Below are 19,048 nucleotides of genomic sequence, written 5' to 3'. Positions count from 1 at the left end.
AAAGAAAGATTTGTACTTATATCATTTGATCAATTTTTTCATGCCTATATTTTATAATCTGAATAACTACTTCAAAGATGACAATAAGCAATGTACTAACCATTTTATTCTCCTTCTATCTTGGTTTGAAATTTTGTACCATTGTTGTTAGTGTTTTTCTCTGTAAAATAAAAAAGAAGAAAATAAAGATCCTTCAAAAGTCAACAAGTGTTAGCTGGGGAGATAGCTCAGCTGTCTCAGCACCTGCCTGACAAGCCCAAGGACCTTGGTTTGATCCCCGGTACCACATGCTGTGTGGCTGTGTAGCGAGACACTGCACCAAATAAGTAAATAAAAGATTAAAAAGTCATGAAGTGTTTATCGTAGGCTCCAATGTAGAAAATGAAATTAGAACCAAACAAAGAAATAATTCGCATAATGTTAATTAGAATCAATGGCACTGATAGAGTTGCATATTGAAAAGACGAACACTCATTACAGTCATCCTACTCTGTGTGAATGTCTCACTGCTGTTTATGATTTAACACTGAGAAAGCAAAAATGTTGCTTTTAAGAAATCAGGCAAGGAACTGATCTTTCCCCCAGAAACCTGCTCTTCTGTAAATGTACATGATGCATACAATGTTGATTGGCCCAAGAATTAGTTACTCTTCAAGTTTTGCATCTAAGTCAAAACTGATTGATAATTGATAGAGACTATTAGATAGATAGACAGATATATAACTTTTTAATTAAGTCCAGACTCAGATTATGCTCACCCTTTTGCCATCACCTTTTAAAGAAAACTGAGCATGTGGTGTGTTCTAGAAAAACATATATCCCTGAGTTGAAACAAATAGCATCCTTAGGCTCAGGTGGTCACAGGCAAATAAACAGATGAATGTTAGAATCAGAATGCAAACATCATCAGGGCCAGGGAGATGGCTCAGGGGAATAAGCACTTCCCTGGCAAGAGCAAGGGCCTGAGTTCAATCCCTGGTTCCGAAAAAAAAAAAAAAAGAATACAAACATCAGAGGAAACCAAAGGAGTCTAAGAAAAGGATCCACAGTTAGTTTTGGCCAACTCTGCTCCATCCAAATTTAAACACTTATTTCTCATTTGTTCCTTGAATAACCTGCTATGCACCAAGACTAGGCAAGTATTTTGAGTACACAGTAGTAAGTTGTCCCCATGGTGTTTATGGTCTAACGGAGAAAATGAATAGTAATAATAAACATTAATGACAATTATGCCAGCCAGCCATTGCTTCATTAAAACCACTGTAAAACATAATGCTTAAAGCATCAGCCATTTTCTTCCATCTCACAATTTTGGGACCCACCAATTCAGGCCAAGTTCAGCCAAACAGTTCTGTCCCACGTGGTAATGCCAGAGGTCATGTGAAAACATGCAACTAGCAGATATGATGTTTACCATCACATCATGTGCCTTGGCAGGAAGGGCCTGAAGACAGGTCATGAGGACAGCTGACCAGAATGTCTCCTTAGAGACTCTAATACGATGGAGTCAAGGTAATCAGGATTCTTTTATAGAGGCTCAGGGCTCCAGAATCTATCAAGAGATAAAAAGCAGGAACCACAAGTTTATTAAGGTCTGAGTCTGGAAACCCTTACATTACAATTTCTGCCATATTCTATTGGTCTGGCAGTAACAGAGTTTGCCCAGACCCAAGAGAAATGTATACAAACTCCATGTCTTCCTGGTGGAAGAAAGAATTTTCAGCCTCATTCAATCTTCCACAAATATGAAATGTATCAATGTAATAAATACAGTGAAAGATGAAAACAAGATGCCAGAAGAAAGATGAAGGAGGGATAGTCTCATTCAGATTGAGCAGACAGTTCTCTAGCCCTAAGAACAAAGATGCATGAGTTTTAATGTGCAGCCCACCTTTGTCACCATAAGCATATCCTAGCTTCAACATCATCCTTCCCAGAAAAAGAAATCTGCCTTATTAGTGAGGGAAAAATACAACAAAGTGTCTTCTATTTCTCTAATTTCCTAAAAAACAACCATATGCTTTAAAACTACTGAATTTCTTCTATCCTCTGAGGGATGAAGTAAATTATATTCCTGAGAATTTATTTAATGACATGGAACAGAAAATTCCATGCTAAGATCAAGTACAATATCTATAATAGTACAACAAAATAATAAGCAATCAAGCAGAAAACTTTGTTACTAAATATGAATTATTTGAAAAGAACAATTTGTCATCATAATACACAAAGCATTAGATGCTTTAAAATTGCCATAATTTGCATTCACTTTCTGTTATGAAAGTAAATATTTTAACTTAAAATTCTCAGATGTATGATTTATCATAAAAGTTACATACCTTGTATATGTGAGTGTGTGTCTCTATAGAATGTCTAACATGTGCCTCACATGATCCATCTGTCTTCCTCAGCTTTCATTCATAGTGTGAGCATCTCCTTTATGCATCAGACCATCTTAACACAACAAATCAACGAGCAATAGATTTCCTTAGCTGCTTAAGATCTAACCTTTCTTCTCCCAAACTGCCATTGCCTGAGTTCAAGACTACTCCAGTCTTGCCTAGACTACTAGAGCAACTTCTTCCAGTCTGTGCCCAAGTCTAGCATAGAAGAACCCTCACAGTTAGGCGACAGTCACCTTCACAAGCCACCCTCCCTACTTCCCCAGACACCTCACCTGTCCTGTGCTTTGGTGACTTGGGCTACACTGATCTTCCAACACTTTTCCTTTTTTCTGGTGTGTTCTTCAAGCCACATCACAAAATTCACCTTTTCTGCTGAAACCTCTCTCTCCTACCCCACAAGGCTCCTGTTCCTGGCTCTGTCACAGCACGAGCCCCGGAATGTTAAATTGCTCACTTACTCGCCTGTCCCTGACCTCATCTTGATCTGCCAGTGCAAGCGCTGTGTCATTTCCAGTGACTGGTAGGGCCTGGCCCAACATTGGCACTCCACAAATATGGTCAAATGTCCCCTCTTGCTGGTTTGAAGAAACCTTCTAGAAGTTTAAATTGCTGGCTTGAGAAATTTTTAGTTTTCTTGAAATACCCAAAAGCTATATCAATAAGGGTAACAGAGAATGTTTCCATTACCTTAAAATTTATCCCAATATTTTGGTTAACTTTTTAAGTAGAGTATTTTTCTCTATATTCATTTCTTTATATTGATATCTAATGTAATTTGCTTCACTTTGTTTTTTAAGTTACAAAGTTCAATTGTTGGGAAATCGTTTGCCAAATCTAATCTCTAGGATACTCTACCCACCACATTGGCTTTTCAAACAATCCCTGAAAATTGCTTTCTGTGGAATCCAAGGTTCCCTATTTCACTAGAACCTGGCCCCTGACATGAGGGAAAATGAACATTTTAAAGTGAGCACCCTTGAACTTTGCTATTTCCTAATATTGGGACTTCAGGTAAATTGATTAATCTTTCTGCCTGCCTCAACTTCCCCATTTGGAAAATAGAAACAATGTGAATATAAGGGTCCATGGTATTCAGTGATACCTTGTATTAGAACATCTAGCACAGAGAATATCTTGTGTTTTATTTTTCTTCTCCATCCCATGTTGACCTTGTAAAAGAAAGCAGCTTCTTCCAGGTGGAAACAGGACAGGAAGCTAACTAGGCACTGCTGTCACAGACCAAATCCAGCCCAGATCCAGGCCCTACGTCTGACCTCTCTTCACCATGTTCAACCAGGAATGCTGATGAGTAAGTCCCACTTCTGCAGTGACAGGATAGAGAAGCTAAGGTTGCTATACACTAATGAGTGCTGGTCTGTCCTCAGAGTTTGATGAAAAACCTGTCTCAGGTGATACAAAAGACAAACAGTTCCCCAGCCAACACAGTGGCTGCCACCAGTAAAGCCCAACGCCTACCCAGGGAATGCTACCTGTACCCACACATTATGACACGGCACACTCCTTTGTGACCACAGGGCCCATCTACATAACAGGATACATTCCCATGCCGATGGCTTGGTTCAAGCCAAACTACCTCTGTGAAGCTTGCTGGGGTGGGGGGTAGCTGGAGAGAAACTAGAAACAATTAGAATTCAGGGGTATAGGGAGTAGGATTTAGGCAACATTCCCAGAAGAGGAATCTGAAGACCACAGAGGCATGATGACTTGCTCAAGTCACTCAGCAAATTCACAGTGGACATGTGAGCAGAGACCAGAGTCCTGAAATCCAGCTCCAATATGTTTGCCTACTATATTACTGAAAAGATGGAGGGTTATTGAATAGACTTTGTAACTTGAGATGATGGGGTGCATGAAGCACAAAAAGCATCCAGATGTGGATTAATCTGTTCCTTGAAGGTGTAATGACTACCTGCCAGATGTCGGGTATGGAGATAAGCAAGAACAATGGGACAGTCAAAGTTGAAGCTCCTCAAGTAGCTCACACACTGCACAGGGTAAGGAGCAGGGACAAGAGAGGAGAGGAGGCAAATAAATCAGAGAATGACGGCTTGCAACTAGTGTCATGGATGTCTCAAAACAGGTGCCATGAGGCAGGGAACGAAATGGAGGAAGCTGCTTTAAGCAGAGTATTCAGGGAAGTCCTTACCTGGGGAACTGGCCTGTGCACCAAGACCTGAAGAGCAAGAATCCAGCCATATACAGAGCTAGGGGAGACTACAGTGAAGGCAAAAACAAGAAAGAGATTGCTCTTCTCTAGAAATCATCAGATGTCTGTGGGAGAATAAGGCAGAGTATAGGAGAGATAATAGCAGGGCTGTGCAGATGGTGGAAGGTCTTACAGGCATGGCAAAAGCATCCTAATTTTACTCTAGTTACAGGAGGGATTCAGCAGAGATTTCTGAACAGAAGAGAGACATACCTTGCCTTATTTATGGAAGGTCATTCTAGTTGCTCAGAGGATAAAGACAGGTGAACAAGAGTAGAGACAAAAAGTACTTAGAAACCCAGGCAGGGGTCAGCGAGAGATAGATAATGGTGCACCGGACTCCATCTGTGACATGACAGCAGAAGGGAATGAGTGATCTGATGATAAATGTAAGAGAACTGAGAAGATTTATTGATAAATTAGCATTAATTGGAAACACCAGGTATTTTACATCAGTTACTCACAGTGTTGGTTGGCCATATTGAAATCAGGAGAAATTCTAAGACCTCAAAGAATCTAAAAGTGCTACGCAACAAATTCTGGTTTCTCCTAGGTAATCTGAAGTCTAAGAAAGTAGGTAGACATCTTTAAGTCCTGATTTTATTATGTGTAAAAGTAAAATAATAATAACTATATTGTTCAGTGACAAATGGATTTAATGTCCCAGGTACCTCATATCAGTCCATGACAAATATTAGCTTCAGTTTTCCATAAATAACAAATGTTGGGCTGGGGAGACAGCTCAGCAGCGTAAGTGCCTGACTTGTATGGACAAAGTCCTGAGTTCAATCCCCAGTACCGAAAAAAAAAGAATTACAAAAGCAACAAGTGTTACCAGATATGGTGGTGCACACCTGTAATCCAGCACTTAGGAGGCTGAGGTAGGAGGATCAGCATGAGTTTGAGGTCAGCCTGGGCTACATAGTGAGTTCAAGGCCAGCCTGAACTATATAAGGAGACTTTGTCTCAAAAAAAAAAAAAAAAATTAACAAGTTTTATTTGAGATAAGATATGGTACTTTGAAGATTTTTTTTAACTTAACTTAAAGCATAAGGCTTTCAATATTTTAAATAAGTATTTTATCATATAAAAAAATAAGGTACATCATTTTATCACCAAGGAAAACCACCAAGCCTTTTAAGCTTTTTCTTCCATTTTTGTAGCTGGCCACAACCCTCAGAGTTAATCTCAGTTGGTTTTATTGTGAATTCACCTGGAGAAAGTCTTAAAATTTTTCAAGTTCTTGCCTCATAAGCATTCCAGCTTGATTAAAGGAACTAAGGGACAGCTGTGTATTTGTCAACTACTCACCCTGGCAAGTTTCAATCCTGGGCTCCCTAAACAGTGTTTTCAAATCTAGTCTCAATAGAAAGAAAAAAATGCCCCATTTGTGGATTCGTGGGGAGGAGCCACTTATAGAGAATAGTGGACCTCAAAAGAGTGGGTAATAACAACTTGCATTCACTCAGCCCTTGGGAAACACACTGTCTTTCCATACCAGCTCTGGATGTACAGAAAAGGACTCTCGGGCTACGGATAAGAGACTCTGATAATAGGGTCAACACTTCTGTTTCTCATTCTGCTGTAAATGCCTTTAATATTCAGATGCAGAGAATGAATATTTAAGGTAGAAATGTCTTTCAATTACATAACTTGAGATTCTCCCCAAATATATATAAACGTGTGTATGGAACACATCTAAACCTCTACATAAAACCTTTGCCTTGTGTGTTTCTTGGCTGGTACACAAGAGCCAGATTTATACACACTTTGTCATTTGTGGCCTAACATACACATTGCAGAACTATACTTATGCCTGGGGGAAAGAAATTATTTTTCCCCTAAGGCAAGTAATTTAGTGGCTCTCATGAGGGTTTGTTCTACCTTTGCTTAAATATTAATTTCTTATTCAGTTTTTCTAAATGAAAGCAAAGACTATATACAACTTCAGGGGAAGCATGAAATGTAATATGGGATATACCCACAAAGCCTACATATACATATTTGCTTTATTTCTGAGCATGCCTATAAAAAATGAGCAATATTCAACTGCTGATAACCAAAGGACTTGCTATTCTAAGAGAATGTGGCAGTATAATATGTTTCTAAGGCTAAATATCTCCTCTAACAGTGACTGTCATTTAAATTCCTGCCTAGCAAAGGGATTTTTATGGAAGGTTAATGTCTCCTATAATATTTATTCTGTATGGTGGAGCTTTTCGTATAATTTTCTGGGCTTTATTCCTGCAGTGTTATAGAACCTTATCTTCCCTCTAATAGCTTGCTAGTAAAGAGCCAGTGCATATAAAGACAGTCGTTATTTCTCAGTTCAAGCCCTGATTTAATGAAATTCCAAATCTCTAGTGAAAGAAGGTTAGAGGTTATGCCACGAAGAAAGGAAGGCAGGCCAGAAACAAGCTGAGTGTCTCTTCCTGGGCCTGGGCTGGGGAGGGCACACAGGACACAGAGCTCTAGCAGGTGGAGCTCCCCGAGGCTGCATGGAGACCACACAGAAGGCCAACGGTCTGCAGTCCATAAGGGTGGTATCATCACTGCTTTTCCTGAAGGGATCTTCATCTGGAAGAAGTCTTTTCAAGTACCTTCCATGCACATTTGAAGTAATTTGCCTTTTTACACTTTCCCTAATTCCCTTTCACTATTTTAACATTACTGGAAACTGTGACCTTTCAATGAAGCATTTCCTTCCTGGTTGCCCATTTACTGGTAGGTAGTGAACAATATGTACAAAGGCTGTGACATACTGTATTTTCCAAAAATGGCCACAGCGGCATTTCTGGCCCTATATGCCCTTGCGGAATCTTGCCACTTGACTCCTATCAAGAAGCTGAGTTCATTTTACCACTCCTTCATACCCTAAGGGACTTTATGCCATGTACACAGTATGTGGTGCGTGATGTACTGTTTGTTCCTGGAGCAAACCAATGGAAAGTAACATGACTTTTGTTTGGTGCTAGCAGCCCTCACACAGTGAGAAAGCTGAAGCCAGTCCACATGGAGAGAGATAACACACGCAGGCAACACGGGCAGGTCTGAAGTATCTAGAAGTATAACCAGTCTCAATTGCCAAATATCTAATGGAATGAGTCTTCAGAACTCTCCAGCTCTCAACCCATGAGTCTTCTGTCTGATGCTTCTGTCATGATACAGAGCAGAGATGAGCCACTCACTCTGGTCTGTCCAAAAACCCAACCCATGGAATTCAGAGAACAATAAGGGACTGTTTTTGTGCTATTTTGGAGTAATTTGTTTCACTGCCATAGCAACTGGAACAATGACACACTTTGATCCCATCCTTTGTAAGAAACTGTGTTTGCTGCAAAGGCCCCTTGTTCTCTGGCAAAGCCTCCTCTGGTACACTTTAGCCAGTCCCTTGAGCCAATCTCTAACCACATATTCTATGGCAGAAGTAAGACAATGAAAAAGGGAAGGTCTTTGGAGTCCTTCAGACCTGAGCCCTATCTTTAGATTCTGGCTACATTATTTAACTTCTCTTCACTTCACCATTTCATCTCTGAAACAAGTATACTAATGGCTATCTCAGGAAACAAGGCACATCCTGAATTTCTTACTCACCATGAATTTTGATGACCCTCTTTGTCACCTGGGACTTCTTTCTGATATGTGCCTCCTCTAGGTCTATACCAGCTCAAAACATATTCCCTGCCTCTCCACATCACTCACTTGCATTTCTCCTAATCTCATATCGAAGAGCACATCATTCATGCTCTGGCTGGGCCATTGCCTAAGACTCAGACACTGGGGAGATTGTGAGGAGTCGTTCATGCCCTTTCATATCCTTGCACTCTTAGATCACACATTCCCACACATTTCTGTACCCACAAAGCCACATAAGAAAGAACAGCCTCATAGGAGGAAAAAGAGTTAAACTCTTACTCTCTTGCCTCCTACCTATTGATGTTTAAAAATTAAATATATTCTTCTCTGATAAGCCAAGATAGTAACCATTGAAGTAAGAAAACACAAGTGGCTGTTGGAAGACAAAATTCTCTGTAAGGGAATTGGAGTATAGAGTGGTGAGGCAGACACAATTCTAGTTTAAATGCACTGATTGTCGACCCAACATTCTGTATATCCTAACCTTTACAGACCCAGCCAAGCTAGTGCCAGAAGTAGATTTCAGAATATTAAGGCATGTGCTCCTGGAGGGCTGTTCCCTGAGGAGTCCAGGTGCTTTGGCTCTAGAACTGTACTTTCTTATAAAGAAGGTGCTGTTCCAGCCACCTGTGACTTCTGAGCACTTAAAACGTGGCCAGTCCAGCATGAGGTATGCTGCAAGTGTAAAACATACAACAGATTCCAAAGATTTAATATGAACAAAATCATGCCAATTATTTCATTGACAGTTTTTGTGCATAAGATTTTCATTTATCAAGGAGATTATGGGGCCAAAGAGGAGAGTGATCGATGATGTAGAGTATGCCTAAGGAGAGTCACATGGAGAGAAAACATTCTCTCAGGTTTTCACAGAGAGCACATTGGCCAATCAATGACCATGACTCATCCACATGGCTGACACTGACAAAGGTTCTACAATCTGAGGTACAGGATCTCAGGATAAATCCTAAGGGGATTTGACTGACCTTATCAGACCCAAAAGTTACAACTCTTCTTGCACAGGTCCTGCTTTACCTTGGTCTTAACCATCCAGTAGAAAAGTATGAAGACAAAATATAGGAAGTAAAGCCATGTTGTTATGTTGAGCTATAGGGGACTCAGGTCCACAATTTCTGACATTGCCAGTGAAGCCCTTACTGTTATGGGCTACTGGACTCTTTTAGAATATTTTGCTGAGTTAACACACCTATGATATTTAAATGATGGAACTTAACAAAAAAAAGGGGATACAGATGAATGCCCATTTTGTATCTGTGTATTCAAAGTGGTTAGGATAGATACATAGTTACATTCTCTTAATGAACAGAGGGATTTGGTCTAATGGTGTTTGTAAATAGGAGATCATGTCCACATCTTGTACAGCAATTAACCACTAAGAAGAATGCATGCAGTGTGTTAATTATTGAAACTGTCCTACCAATTTGGTTTGAAAAAAAATATTTAAATGACCAAATTAAACAAAAAAAAAGGGATATAGATGAATGACCATTTTGTATCTGTGTATTCAAAATGGTTAGGATAGATATATAGCTATATTCTCTTAATTCAATGAATAGAGGGATTTGTTGTAATAGTGTTTGTAAATAGCATATCCTGTCTCCATCTTGTAAAAGAAGTAACCACTAGAAGACAGTATGCAATGGGTTAATTATTGAAACTGTCCTACCAATTTGATTTGAAACTGTCTTATTGCTATTTGTTTCTCAATAAAATTATGGAAAAAAAATTTAAGAAAAGATTTTCATTTAATGTTCCTCAGAAACTTTTTAAACTTTATTTCAAAGAGGAAAAAATATAAAATAAAGTTTTAAAACATAGCAATAGGACAGTAACAATAGTCAATGAAAGGTTTGTGCTAATATTGTTTAGATAATTTTTCAGACCTATATAGTGTACATTGAGTCACTACTTTGAAGATATCTCTAACAGTTTTATATGGATTACATGTTGAAGTACTATTTCTATATATTTTATTAGATTTTAAAATATTAATTTAAAACATTAATTATATAATGTCTACTAAAAATTTGAATAGTAGATACATGGATCCCATTGCATTTCTATAGAATTTGCCACTGTAAAATATTCTTAAGGAAGAGGGTGTCACAAAACCAGGTGTGCTTGATAAACCAATGTAGATGCATTATTTGCAATGTAATAGCAAACAAATCCTGTCTCAGGGGCCAAGGAAACTTCCACAGGCATTCCTCCAGAGAACTGCCATTGCTCATAACCAGCTCCCAAAAATAGCTTCTGTCCTCCATTACCATGTAGTGTTGGATATCCCAGGCAATAAATACAGCTCCCTGGAAATCTTGCATTGAACCCGCCCCAATAAATGCATCCACGTCTCTGTTCTTCTGCAGGAAGTGGATCAAACCTGAGCCTCAAGAAGCAATGACTCACAAACCCAAGGATGCTTAAGAATGCCAGGAAATTCAAAACTGCCTGAACTCCAGCTTGCAGATGGAATCAGGTCCCAGATTATGTTAGCTTGGGTGTTAAAAGTTATACATTTATAGTCTTCGATTATTAAAACCTCCTAATCTTGGCTATATTTCCCCTTCTACTTACATTTTCATCTCACATAATAATTGTAATACTAACGATTGAATAACTCTGCAAGGCATTTCATGTATATATTGATTCATCACTAAACCTATAACACCTGGCTATTACTATCCAAGCTTTAGCAGACAGCAAAACTGAGGCTTAGCTAAATTTTACCAAATTCCAGTGAATCTAGGAAAACTTTCAGAACCTTAAATTCCAATCCAGATCTATCACATTCCAAATTTCAGTCTAGTTTTCAAAGTGAAAAGAATTCTAATCAACAAAACAAATATATGTTGTAATGTCTATTAATTAAATATATACTTAAATGTATGGGTGTATATTCATTTGCAAAGATTGTATGATGCTAAAATCAACATCATAGATGGAAAGGTATAAGTACATTTCCAGTTTAGGTGCTGTTCCCCCTGACCTTCAGGTTACTCCTCTAAATAATGATACTGATACTGATTTTGATTCTGAAAGACAACATGAAAACAACTTCTTTAGGTTCTGCTACCCAGTCTTGCTTCCTCACTAGGTTTTATAAGGGGCCTGGCCCTAGCTCAGTCCTTTAAGTGGCTGCTTCCACAAAGCTGTCAGCCTCAGGTTCCTGGAGTTTGAACCTCACCACTCTCCCGCTGGCCAAAAGTACCCTGAAGGCATTCAAGGAAGAAAAAAAAAAAATAAAACCCTCACTAGGTTTTATGACCCTTGGAGACAGATAAAATAGTCTCTCATTGATTCAAAAGTTTTATAGTCAACATAGCTTTGTCTTAAGTAGTTTAGTCTTTATTATAAAGGCAACAAAGTTCACTTTGAAACCAAGCATGAGATAAACAGAATTATATTTTAGAAAGATCCCTATGGGGCATCCTCACACTCTGGAGGGAGTGTAAGTTGATACAACCCTTGGGAAAGCAATCTGGTAAAGTGTACTGAGAGCTCTAAAATGTTTGACACAGTGGCATCACTTTTGTAACTACTCTAAGAAAATAATTCTAAAACCGGAAAGAACTTTTTTTTTTTTGGCAGAACCAAAGATTGAACTCAGGTCCTTGCACTTGCCAAGCAAATGCTTATTCTACTGAGCCATCTCCCTAGCCCCCAGAAAGAGCTTTATGCAAACAACATTCATTGTAGCATTATTCATAGTGGCACAAAAATAATAATGACCTCACTACTCAACAATAGAAGAATGGTATGCAAACTTTGATACATCCACCAGGTAACACATTATCAGCCATCTAAATTACATACATGAAAAGTTACTAGTAACATCAATAAATGATGATTTGCTAATGATAAGATTAGTAATACATTAGTGACATATTGTATAGATTACCACAAATAATTCTCATGTCTATAGTCATACCCTTGCAATATGATGTATGACTTCCTTTAAGAGATGGTACATATTCCAACACCTCTTAAGTGTAGACTGACCTGTAACTTGCTTTGGCCAGTAAAATAAAAGTAAATGAGAGACAATCAGGAACTTTAAAATATTCACCACCTTGCTGTGTTGCAATCTTTCTATCACTATGTAAAGAAGCACTGATCTAGTTTGCTAGATAATAAGATACACAACCCAGTCTGTCCTGCCAGCTGTTATAAGCCAATCCCTGAAAGAGAGCCACCTCGCTGAGTGGCACAAACACAGAGGCATGAAGGAGATTAGCCAAGATGAGCAAAAGAACCACACTGCTGAGCCCAGCCCAAATCATCATTACAGAGAATTAGGAGTCAAATAAATAGCTGTGGTTTTAGGACACTAAATGTTGAGGCCATCTGTTACACATCAAAAGCTCACTTGCTAAAATTTTGATCATTTCTGAGATGAGGTGATGGTATGTGTTTGGAGAGGAGGAATCATAATATTGTCCTTGCTTTTGTTGTGTTTCAAAATTATATATAAGGGGCCGGGTAGATGGCTCAGTAGAATAAGCGCTTCCCTGGCAAGCTCAAGGGCCTGAGTTCAATCCCTGGTCTGGAAAAAAAAAATATATATATATATATATATATATATATATATATATATATATAGAGAGAGAGAGAGAGAGAGAGAGAGAATTATATATATATATAGAGAGAGAGAGAGAAAAATGAATTTTTGATAAAATATCCAGATATAAGAATATGCATGCATATAGTTTGATCACAACTATAACTATTTTTTATAAAAATATATTAGTGAAATATGTACCATTTGTTGCCTCTGGATACTGAGACTATGAATTTTTGACTAATTTACATTTTCTAAAGTACCTATAAGGCTTAATTATTTTATTCTGAAAAATCTATTTTTATAATTTTATTTATTTTTCTCACAATTTCCCCCACTCTAATAAAATTTCCTTCTATAGGCTATACAAAGGGCTGACTTGGAAAGGAAAAAACTAAAGGCAAAGAAAGAAACTGAGAGGAAATTAAATAGCCTGAGGGAAAGTATGAGGGCCTAAAACCCAGGCAATGACAGTAGGAAAGGAAAAGAGGGGAAAGACTGGTGGTGATGAGCCAATTTAAAGATACTGAGTTATTGAGAGAGAACTGGGAGTTATCAGTTCTGGGCACTGAAATACATTTAACCTTGCACCGGTTCTCATGAGGATTCAAACTCCAACCTAAAAATGCATTCAAACTGAGATTTAAGTGTGTATACCATCTCTCCTAAGTGAAAATACACAGGTTTCATCATATTCTCAAATGACAGATGAGACCATAAAAGCCAAAGACCTGTGAAACCTTGTGTGCCCAAGAAACAAGAAAAAATTCAGTTGATCTAACAACCCTATTCAAATCTGACTACAGTAGGGCACTGAAGAAGCCACTTAAATGAGCAGTCCCGAGTTTGGATCACTAAACCATGATCTTAGTACATGATGGTCCAGGTGACACCAATCCTTCTGATCCACAACTTAGCCAGATCCTGTGGTTTTCTATGCTAGAGTAAGTCATCACTTCATAGTATCAGAGTTATAAGTATAAGCAGAACCTCAACCTCCAGAAGACAAATGAAAGAATAATTGTCTTAGCCTGTTTTCTGTTGCTATAACAAATTACCTGAAACCAGAACACTCATAAAATGTCCTATTTACTTTTCTCATTGTGGAGCCAATATACTCAGTGCCCAAGTTTAAAGAAGGAAACATTTATTTGGCTCACAGTTTGTAGAGGTTCAGTCCATAGTCAGCTGGCTACAAAGCAAGGTGGCATGGCAGAGGGCATAACAGAGGAGTAATAGTCCTCAGAAAGAAACAAGTCCAAATGACTTTCAAAGCTTCTTTCTGCTCCTTTCATAAGCTACCTAGGCTACTAGGTTTAAGGCAGATGCCAAACCAATTAGCGGATTGATTTAGTAATCACACACCCTTAATCCCAGCATCGCACATTCTAGACCCAGCCACCTTTGAAAAACCCCTGCCCATAATTGCATGAGGGTTTGGGAGGACATCTAGACACCAGCTATAACATAAATAGTGGATGTTTGTTGGATTCTCAGTTCTGGAAGCTAAGAACTCAGAGCACGGTGTTGGCCTCTACTAAGCATCAGGCAGGTTTCTTCCTTCCTATTGCATCATTACATGTGGAAAGGTATCATTACAAAGCCACTTTCATGATAACCCATTATCTTATTAATTTACTCATCAACTAGTGGATTTAACCATTCATAAGGAGAGAAACCTTATCACCCAAACACCTCCCAAAGGTTCTACCTTTCAATACTTCTATGTTGAGAACCAGGTTTCCAACACATGAAATTTGAGGGACATATTCAAAACATAACATAGCTTTCCTACATGTTAGGCTCAAAAGTAGAGTCCTTGATGACCTGTTCTCTGTCCCTATGTCTGAATTAATCTGTCTCCATGTTTTTCCTCATACCTCTCTACCCTGCCATACTTTAAGTTTCAGAAAAATGTGTTTCTCCTACCACCTACCTTTGTATATACTGTTCAACCTATGTAGGATTCCAATTCACTTCCCCTCCAACTAGTGAACTTTGGGTCTGAACTCCAATCACTATTTCTCAAGCCAAGAATATCTTCCTGATATATGCACTCAGAACACTTTGCTCAATCAAAATATTTTAATTTGCATGTGAATAGTGGCCAATATTGTTTGGATAATTACAAGATGCCAGGCATAGGAATCCCTTGATATGTATTTGTTAATTTCATTAGCACAAGCCTATGAGGAAAATGAGGTACAGTGGGCACACTACTAGAATACAGTTCTTTAGCAAGTAAAAGGCAATGTTGGAATATAATCAATCCCTATTGTCTAAAGAAGGGTGTCATTAAAAAGATGGAGCTATGCTGGCATGAAGCTCCACATTTTAATTTTTGTTTTGTGTAGCCATGCCCCCAACACATCGGTGCAGTATCAAACAGGAACACCAGTCATGCTGATAAATTGACCAAACCTAACTCACCTTGAGCTACTGAGATACGTAGTGCCATAGTATAGATCTGAAATGTATCTCTGTAACACCTAGTCTTCAATATAGCAGTATTGAGAGGTAGAACCTTTGGGAGATATTTGGGTAATAAGGACTCTCTCCTTACGAATGGTTAAATCCATTAGTTGATGAGTAGGTTAATGGGATGATGGGTTATCACAGGCCACAGTGCTACTGGTAAGTGATAGCATCTTCAAGAACTGAGGCCTAATGAAAGTTCTTAGATGGTTAAGACCAAAGTAAAGCAAGACCTATGTAACAAAAAATGTAATACCTAGAATATTTGAATGGCAATGGAATACCCATCTCTGACAAAACTAAACAAAAAAGGGGAATATAAATGAAGGACCATTTTGTAGTATATATATATATATATATAAATTAGTTAGGTTAGATATACAGCTACTTTCTCTTAGTTCAATGAGATTTGTAATAATAGTGTTTAGACAAGATATCATGTCTGCATCTTGTACTATAAATAAGTACTACGAAGACAATATGCAGCATATTAATTATTATAACTGTCCTACTAACCTGTTTTGAAACTGTCTCATTGCTATTTCTTTCTCAATAAAATTAATTTTAAAAAAAGAAAGTTCTTAGATAATGAAGGGGCATGGCCTTCAAAGCGGATTATGGAATATTTTCTCTCTCTCTCTCTCTCTCTCTCTCTCTCTCTCTCTCTCTCTCTCTCTCTCTCTCTCTCTCTCTCCCCCATCCCCACTGCTATGAGATGAACAGCTTTGTAACTTTGCTCAACCACAGCCACCACCATGATGTGCTGCCTCACTACAGGCCCAAGAACAACAGTGCCAACTGATCAAGTACTAAACCCTCTGAAATTGTGAACCAGTATAAATCTTTCTTCTTTACAAGAGTCCCTGAGAGGAGCTATTCATTTCTCAAAGTCATTCAGAACCAGCACTAAATATCAGATTTCTTAACACACCCAGAATTACTTTCATCTCATTAAACACAAATGTCCCCTACTATAAAAAAATACTTAATAATTCTCTTTAAAATATAAAAAGAGGGGGCCTGCCCTTTAGCTCAGTTCTTTAAGTGGCTGCTTCAACAAAGCAGTCAGTCTCAGGTTGCTGTGGTTCGATCCCCACAACTCAAGCCAGCCAAACCTGGCCTGAAGGAATTTGGAGCAAAAAGATTTTAAAAAAAAGGAAAAGAAAATATAAAAAAGAAAAAATATTTAATATTTGTAAACCACTTGAGGAATTTCACCTCCTATCCTTGTCCTCACTTTGCTGCAGAATAAGAAAGAAATTGCATGAGAAAAAAAGTATTTCTTGAGTGATTTGGATTTAGAGAAAAACCCAAGGATTACAGAAAAATGCTACTAATGTAAATTGCTCCTTTAGAATGTTTCTAAATTTCTTGCTACTGATGAACATTTTTTTAACTCCGAATAACCTTGCTTTAGTAAAGTTATTTCTAGACCTTTAACTTACAATTATTTCAATGAGATCCTCTGTGGTCAATTTCTTTTGTTAGCTCTATGACTGCATAGTGCACATTGGTCTTGATTTGTGCAGAGCTGAGCTATACTGGGGCTCTCTGTGGGCCCACAGTGATATAGCCTGGCCATCCCAGAGGCCCTCATCATGGCTGGGAGGTGCAACAAATGTAACCCCTCACAGGCCTTGCTCTCCAGGAATCAGGAAGAGAGAGCAGGTCTCTAGCACCCAGTCATCAGTACTCAGTGATGCCTCAGAGAGAGTGCAAAGGTAGTACCTGATGGTTGGGTTCATACCTCAGAACCTCCACTTGGTAACCAAAGAACTGTGAGCAACTACTTACTTTTTCTGTGCCTCAGTTTCTTTGTAGACAGCAATTGTTGTATCTACTATCAAGTAAGACTCACATGAGGGATAAATAATTCAATATGCCTCTAAAGTTAGCACGTAGAGAATGCTCAGTAAAAGTTAGCTATTTCTCCTGTGATGGAGCAATTCAACTAATTTCACGATGCTGAATGTTTTCACCAACATCATTTCATTTAACTCTTTTCATACCCTATTAGGGAGGCCTACTTATCTCTACAAATGAAGACACTGACACCCAGAGAGGTAGAGTGATTTGTCTAAGTTCACACAGGAAGGGCCTGACTGTCTAATTTTGAGTCAGAATTTTCTCCATAGAAAAACACAACACCAGAGTGTCCACAGCATGAGTACCTCTGACAAGCCTAGAAGTTGATACAGGGAGTAGGGTGACATGCTGGAGACCTTCAAAGAATACAGGTCAGAGGCTGAGTGAGTGGGAGCCTTCTGTACCCCAGAAAGCACTGCCTCCTCAGAGCCGCCAAGGATCACCTCTAGAGCTCTGCAAGAAGGCTTTCTGTCCTTTACTCTGACATTGCCTTTCCCACTGACAATGACATGGAAGCTCAACCTTGGCCTATTTTAATGCTTGGGATTTTTTAAATGCCTTCTGCCTTACAAGGGCTTTGGAAAATGTTCATTGTGTACTCTCTGGAAGTCCTCTCTGGGCGCCCAGAATAGATGCCTTTAGGCTAGATGTCACCAACAAAGCCCACTGTCTCCTAATAAAAGATAGCAAACAGTATAATGTCTTTTCAAAATGTTCAATAAATAAATGAAACATATTTTTGTATGAGTGCAAATAAATAAATGAGAAGTTCTGAGAACACTGGTGAATGGGACTCGATCTAAAAGAACTCATCAAACTGAGACAAAGAAGAGTGTTTTGCTTGGAATTGAGAAAACAAAGCCTGGAGATGAGAACATGAAAGCTGCCTCTAATATTTGAATGGCCAGCACACAGGAAGGGAGCAAGGTGCACCCTGAATGCCACTAAAGCATGGAAGAATGTTGATCAGGTCTACCAACAAGAGGATAGACTGGGCAAGAGGTGGTGTCTCAGAACACAAGCCCTGGAGCCTCACAGGCTTAAATTAATTCTCTGCAACATAGAAAGCCTCAGCTTCCCCATCTGTGAAACAGGGGTCACAATAATACTCCTATCTCATAAGATTGCTGTTATACACATTAAATAAGACCATGAATCTTCAAGGTTTGTCACCATGCCCAGAGCATGGTAAGTCCTCCATAAGATGTCTTCTGCTGTCTTTGTGCGTGGGTGAAAGTGAGTTCTTTGTCCTTAGAAGTATGCAACAAGCAACTGATGGCCCGTGCACTACAAAGCTGTGTTGGCAAAGAGACTAAACAAAGAGTGTGTCAGACAAAGGGTGCAGGATTAGGGGACGGCTGAGACCTTCCACACTTGGGTTTCAAGATTCACTGAAACCAGGGTTAATGTGAAGTCCTCTCTCAGGCTACCTTGCAGGCTCCAGCTCTGGTGTTTTGTTTTCCACTGCTGTCCCTGCAAATCCTTGCTGGGGAGCTGAATCTGAAGAGTCTTTTGCTTGGTGGCTGCATTCCTGGAATTCCCAAGATTCCAGCCTCTTTTCCTCCTCACATTATAAACATTGGGTTCTTTAGGGAGGACCAAAAGGTCACTTTCCAAACAGACTCCCATCTAAATAATTCAACTCAACCTCAGTGAAAGCACCAGGCTTTCGGCCAATCTCAAGCCTGTCTGAAAGGAATGGTGCTGACTTCCTGCTAAGAAGAAGATACTGCTCAACTGGAGAATGGCCTCCTCAGTTCTGCATGAGAAGAGCCAGGTGTGGCAGCAGCACAACCAGTGGCAGCAGGGCCTTTCCAAATCCCCTTCATAGGAGCATCAAGATCTTGACGAGGAAGCGGC

General features: G+C 39.0%; 1 long non-coding RNA gene across 3 annotated transcripts in view; it reads right to left on the bottom strand.

The window, feature by feature from the left end:
- Positions 1-1,545, bottom strand: part of LOC111818547 — a 37,276-nt gene extending 35,731 nt beyond the window's left edge. Inside the window, exon 1 of one of the 3 annotated variants that reach the window (XR_002822514.1) lies at positions 1,415-1,545. This is a non-coding gene — a long non-coding RNA (uncharacterized LOC111818547). Of the gene's footprint in view, positions 1-100; positions 133-772; positions 971-1,414 lie in introns of those variants that run through there. The other 2 variants (XR_002822513.1, XR_002822512.1) reach the window with 2 other exon arrangements.
- Positions 1,546-19,048: the final 17,503 nt, after the last annotated feature.

This window comes from Octodon degus, unplaced genomic scaffold, assembly GCF_000260255.1.
Source record: "Octodon degus isolate 3935 unplaced genomic scaffold, OctDeg1.0 scaffold00094, whole genome shotgun sequence".
NCBI classification, from domain to species: Eukaryota; Metazoa; Chordata; class Mammalia; order Rodentia; family Octodontidae; genus Octodon; species Octodon degus.
The sequence above is the reverse complement of the archived record's forward strand: the minus strand, read 5'-3'. Positions and strand labels throughout refer to the sequence as shown.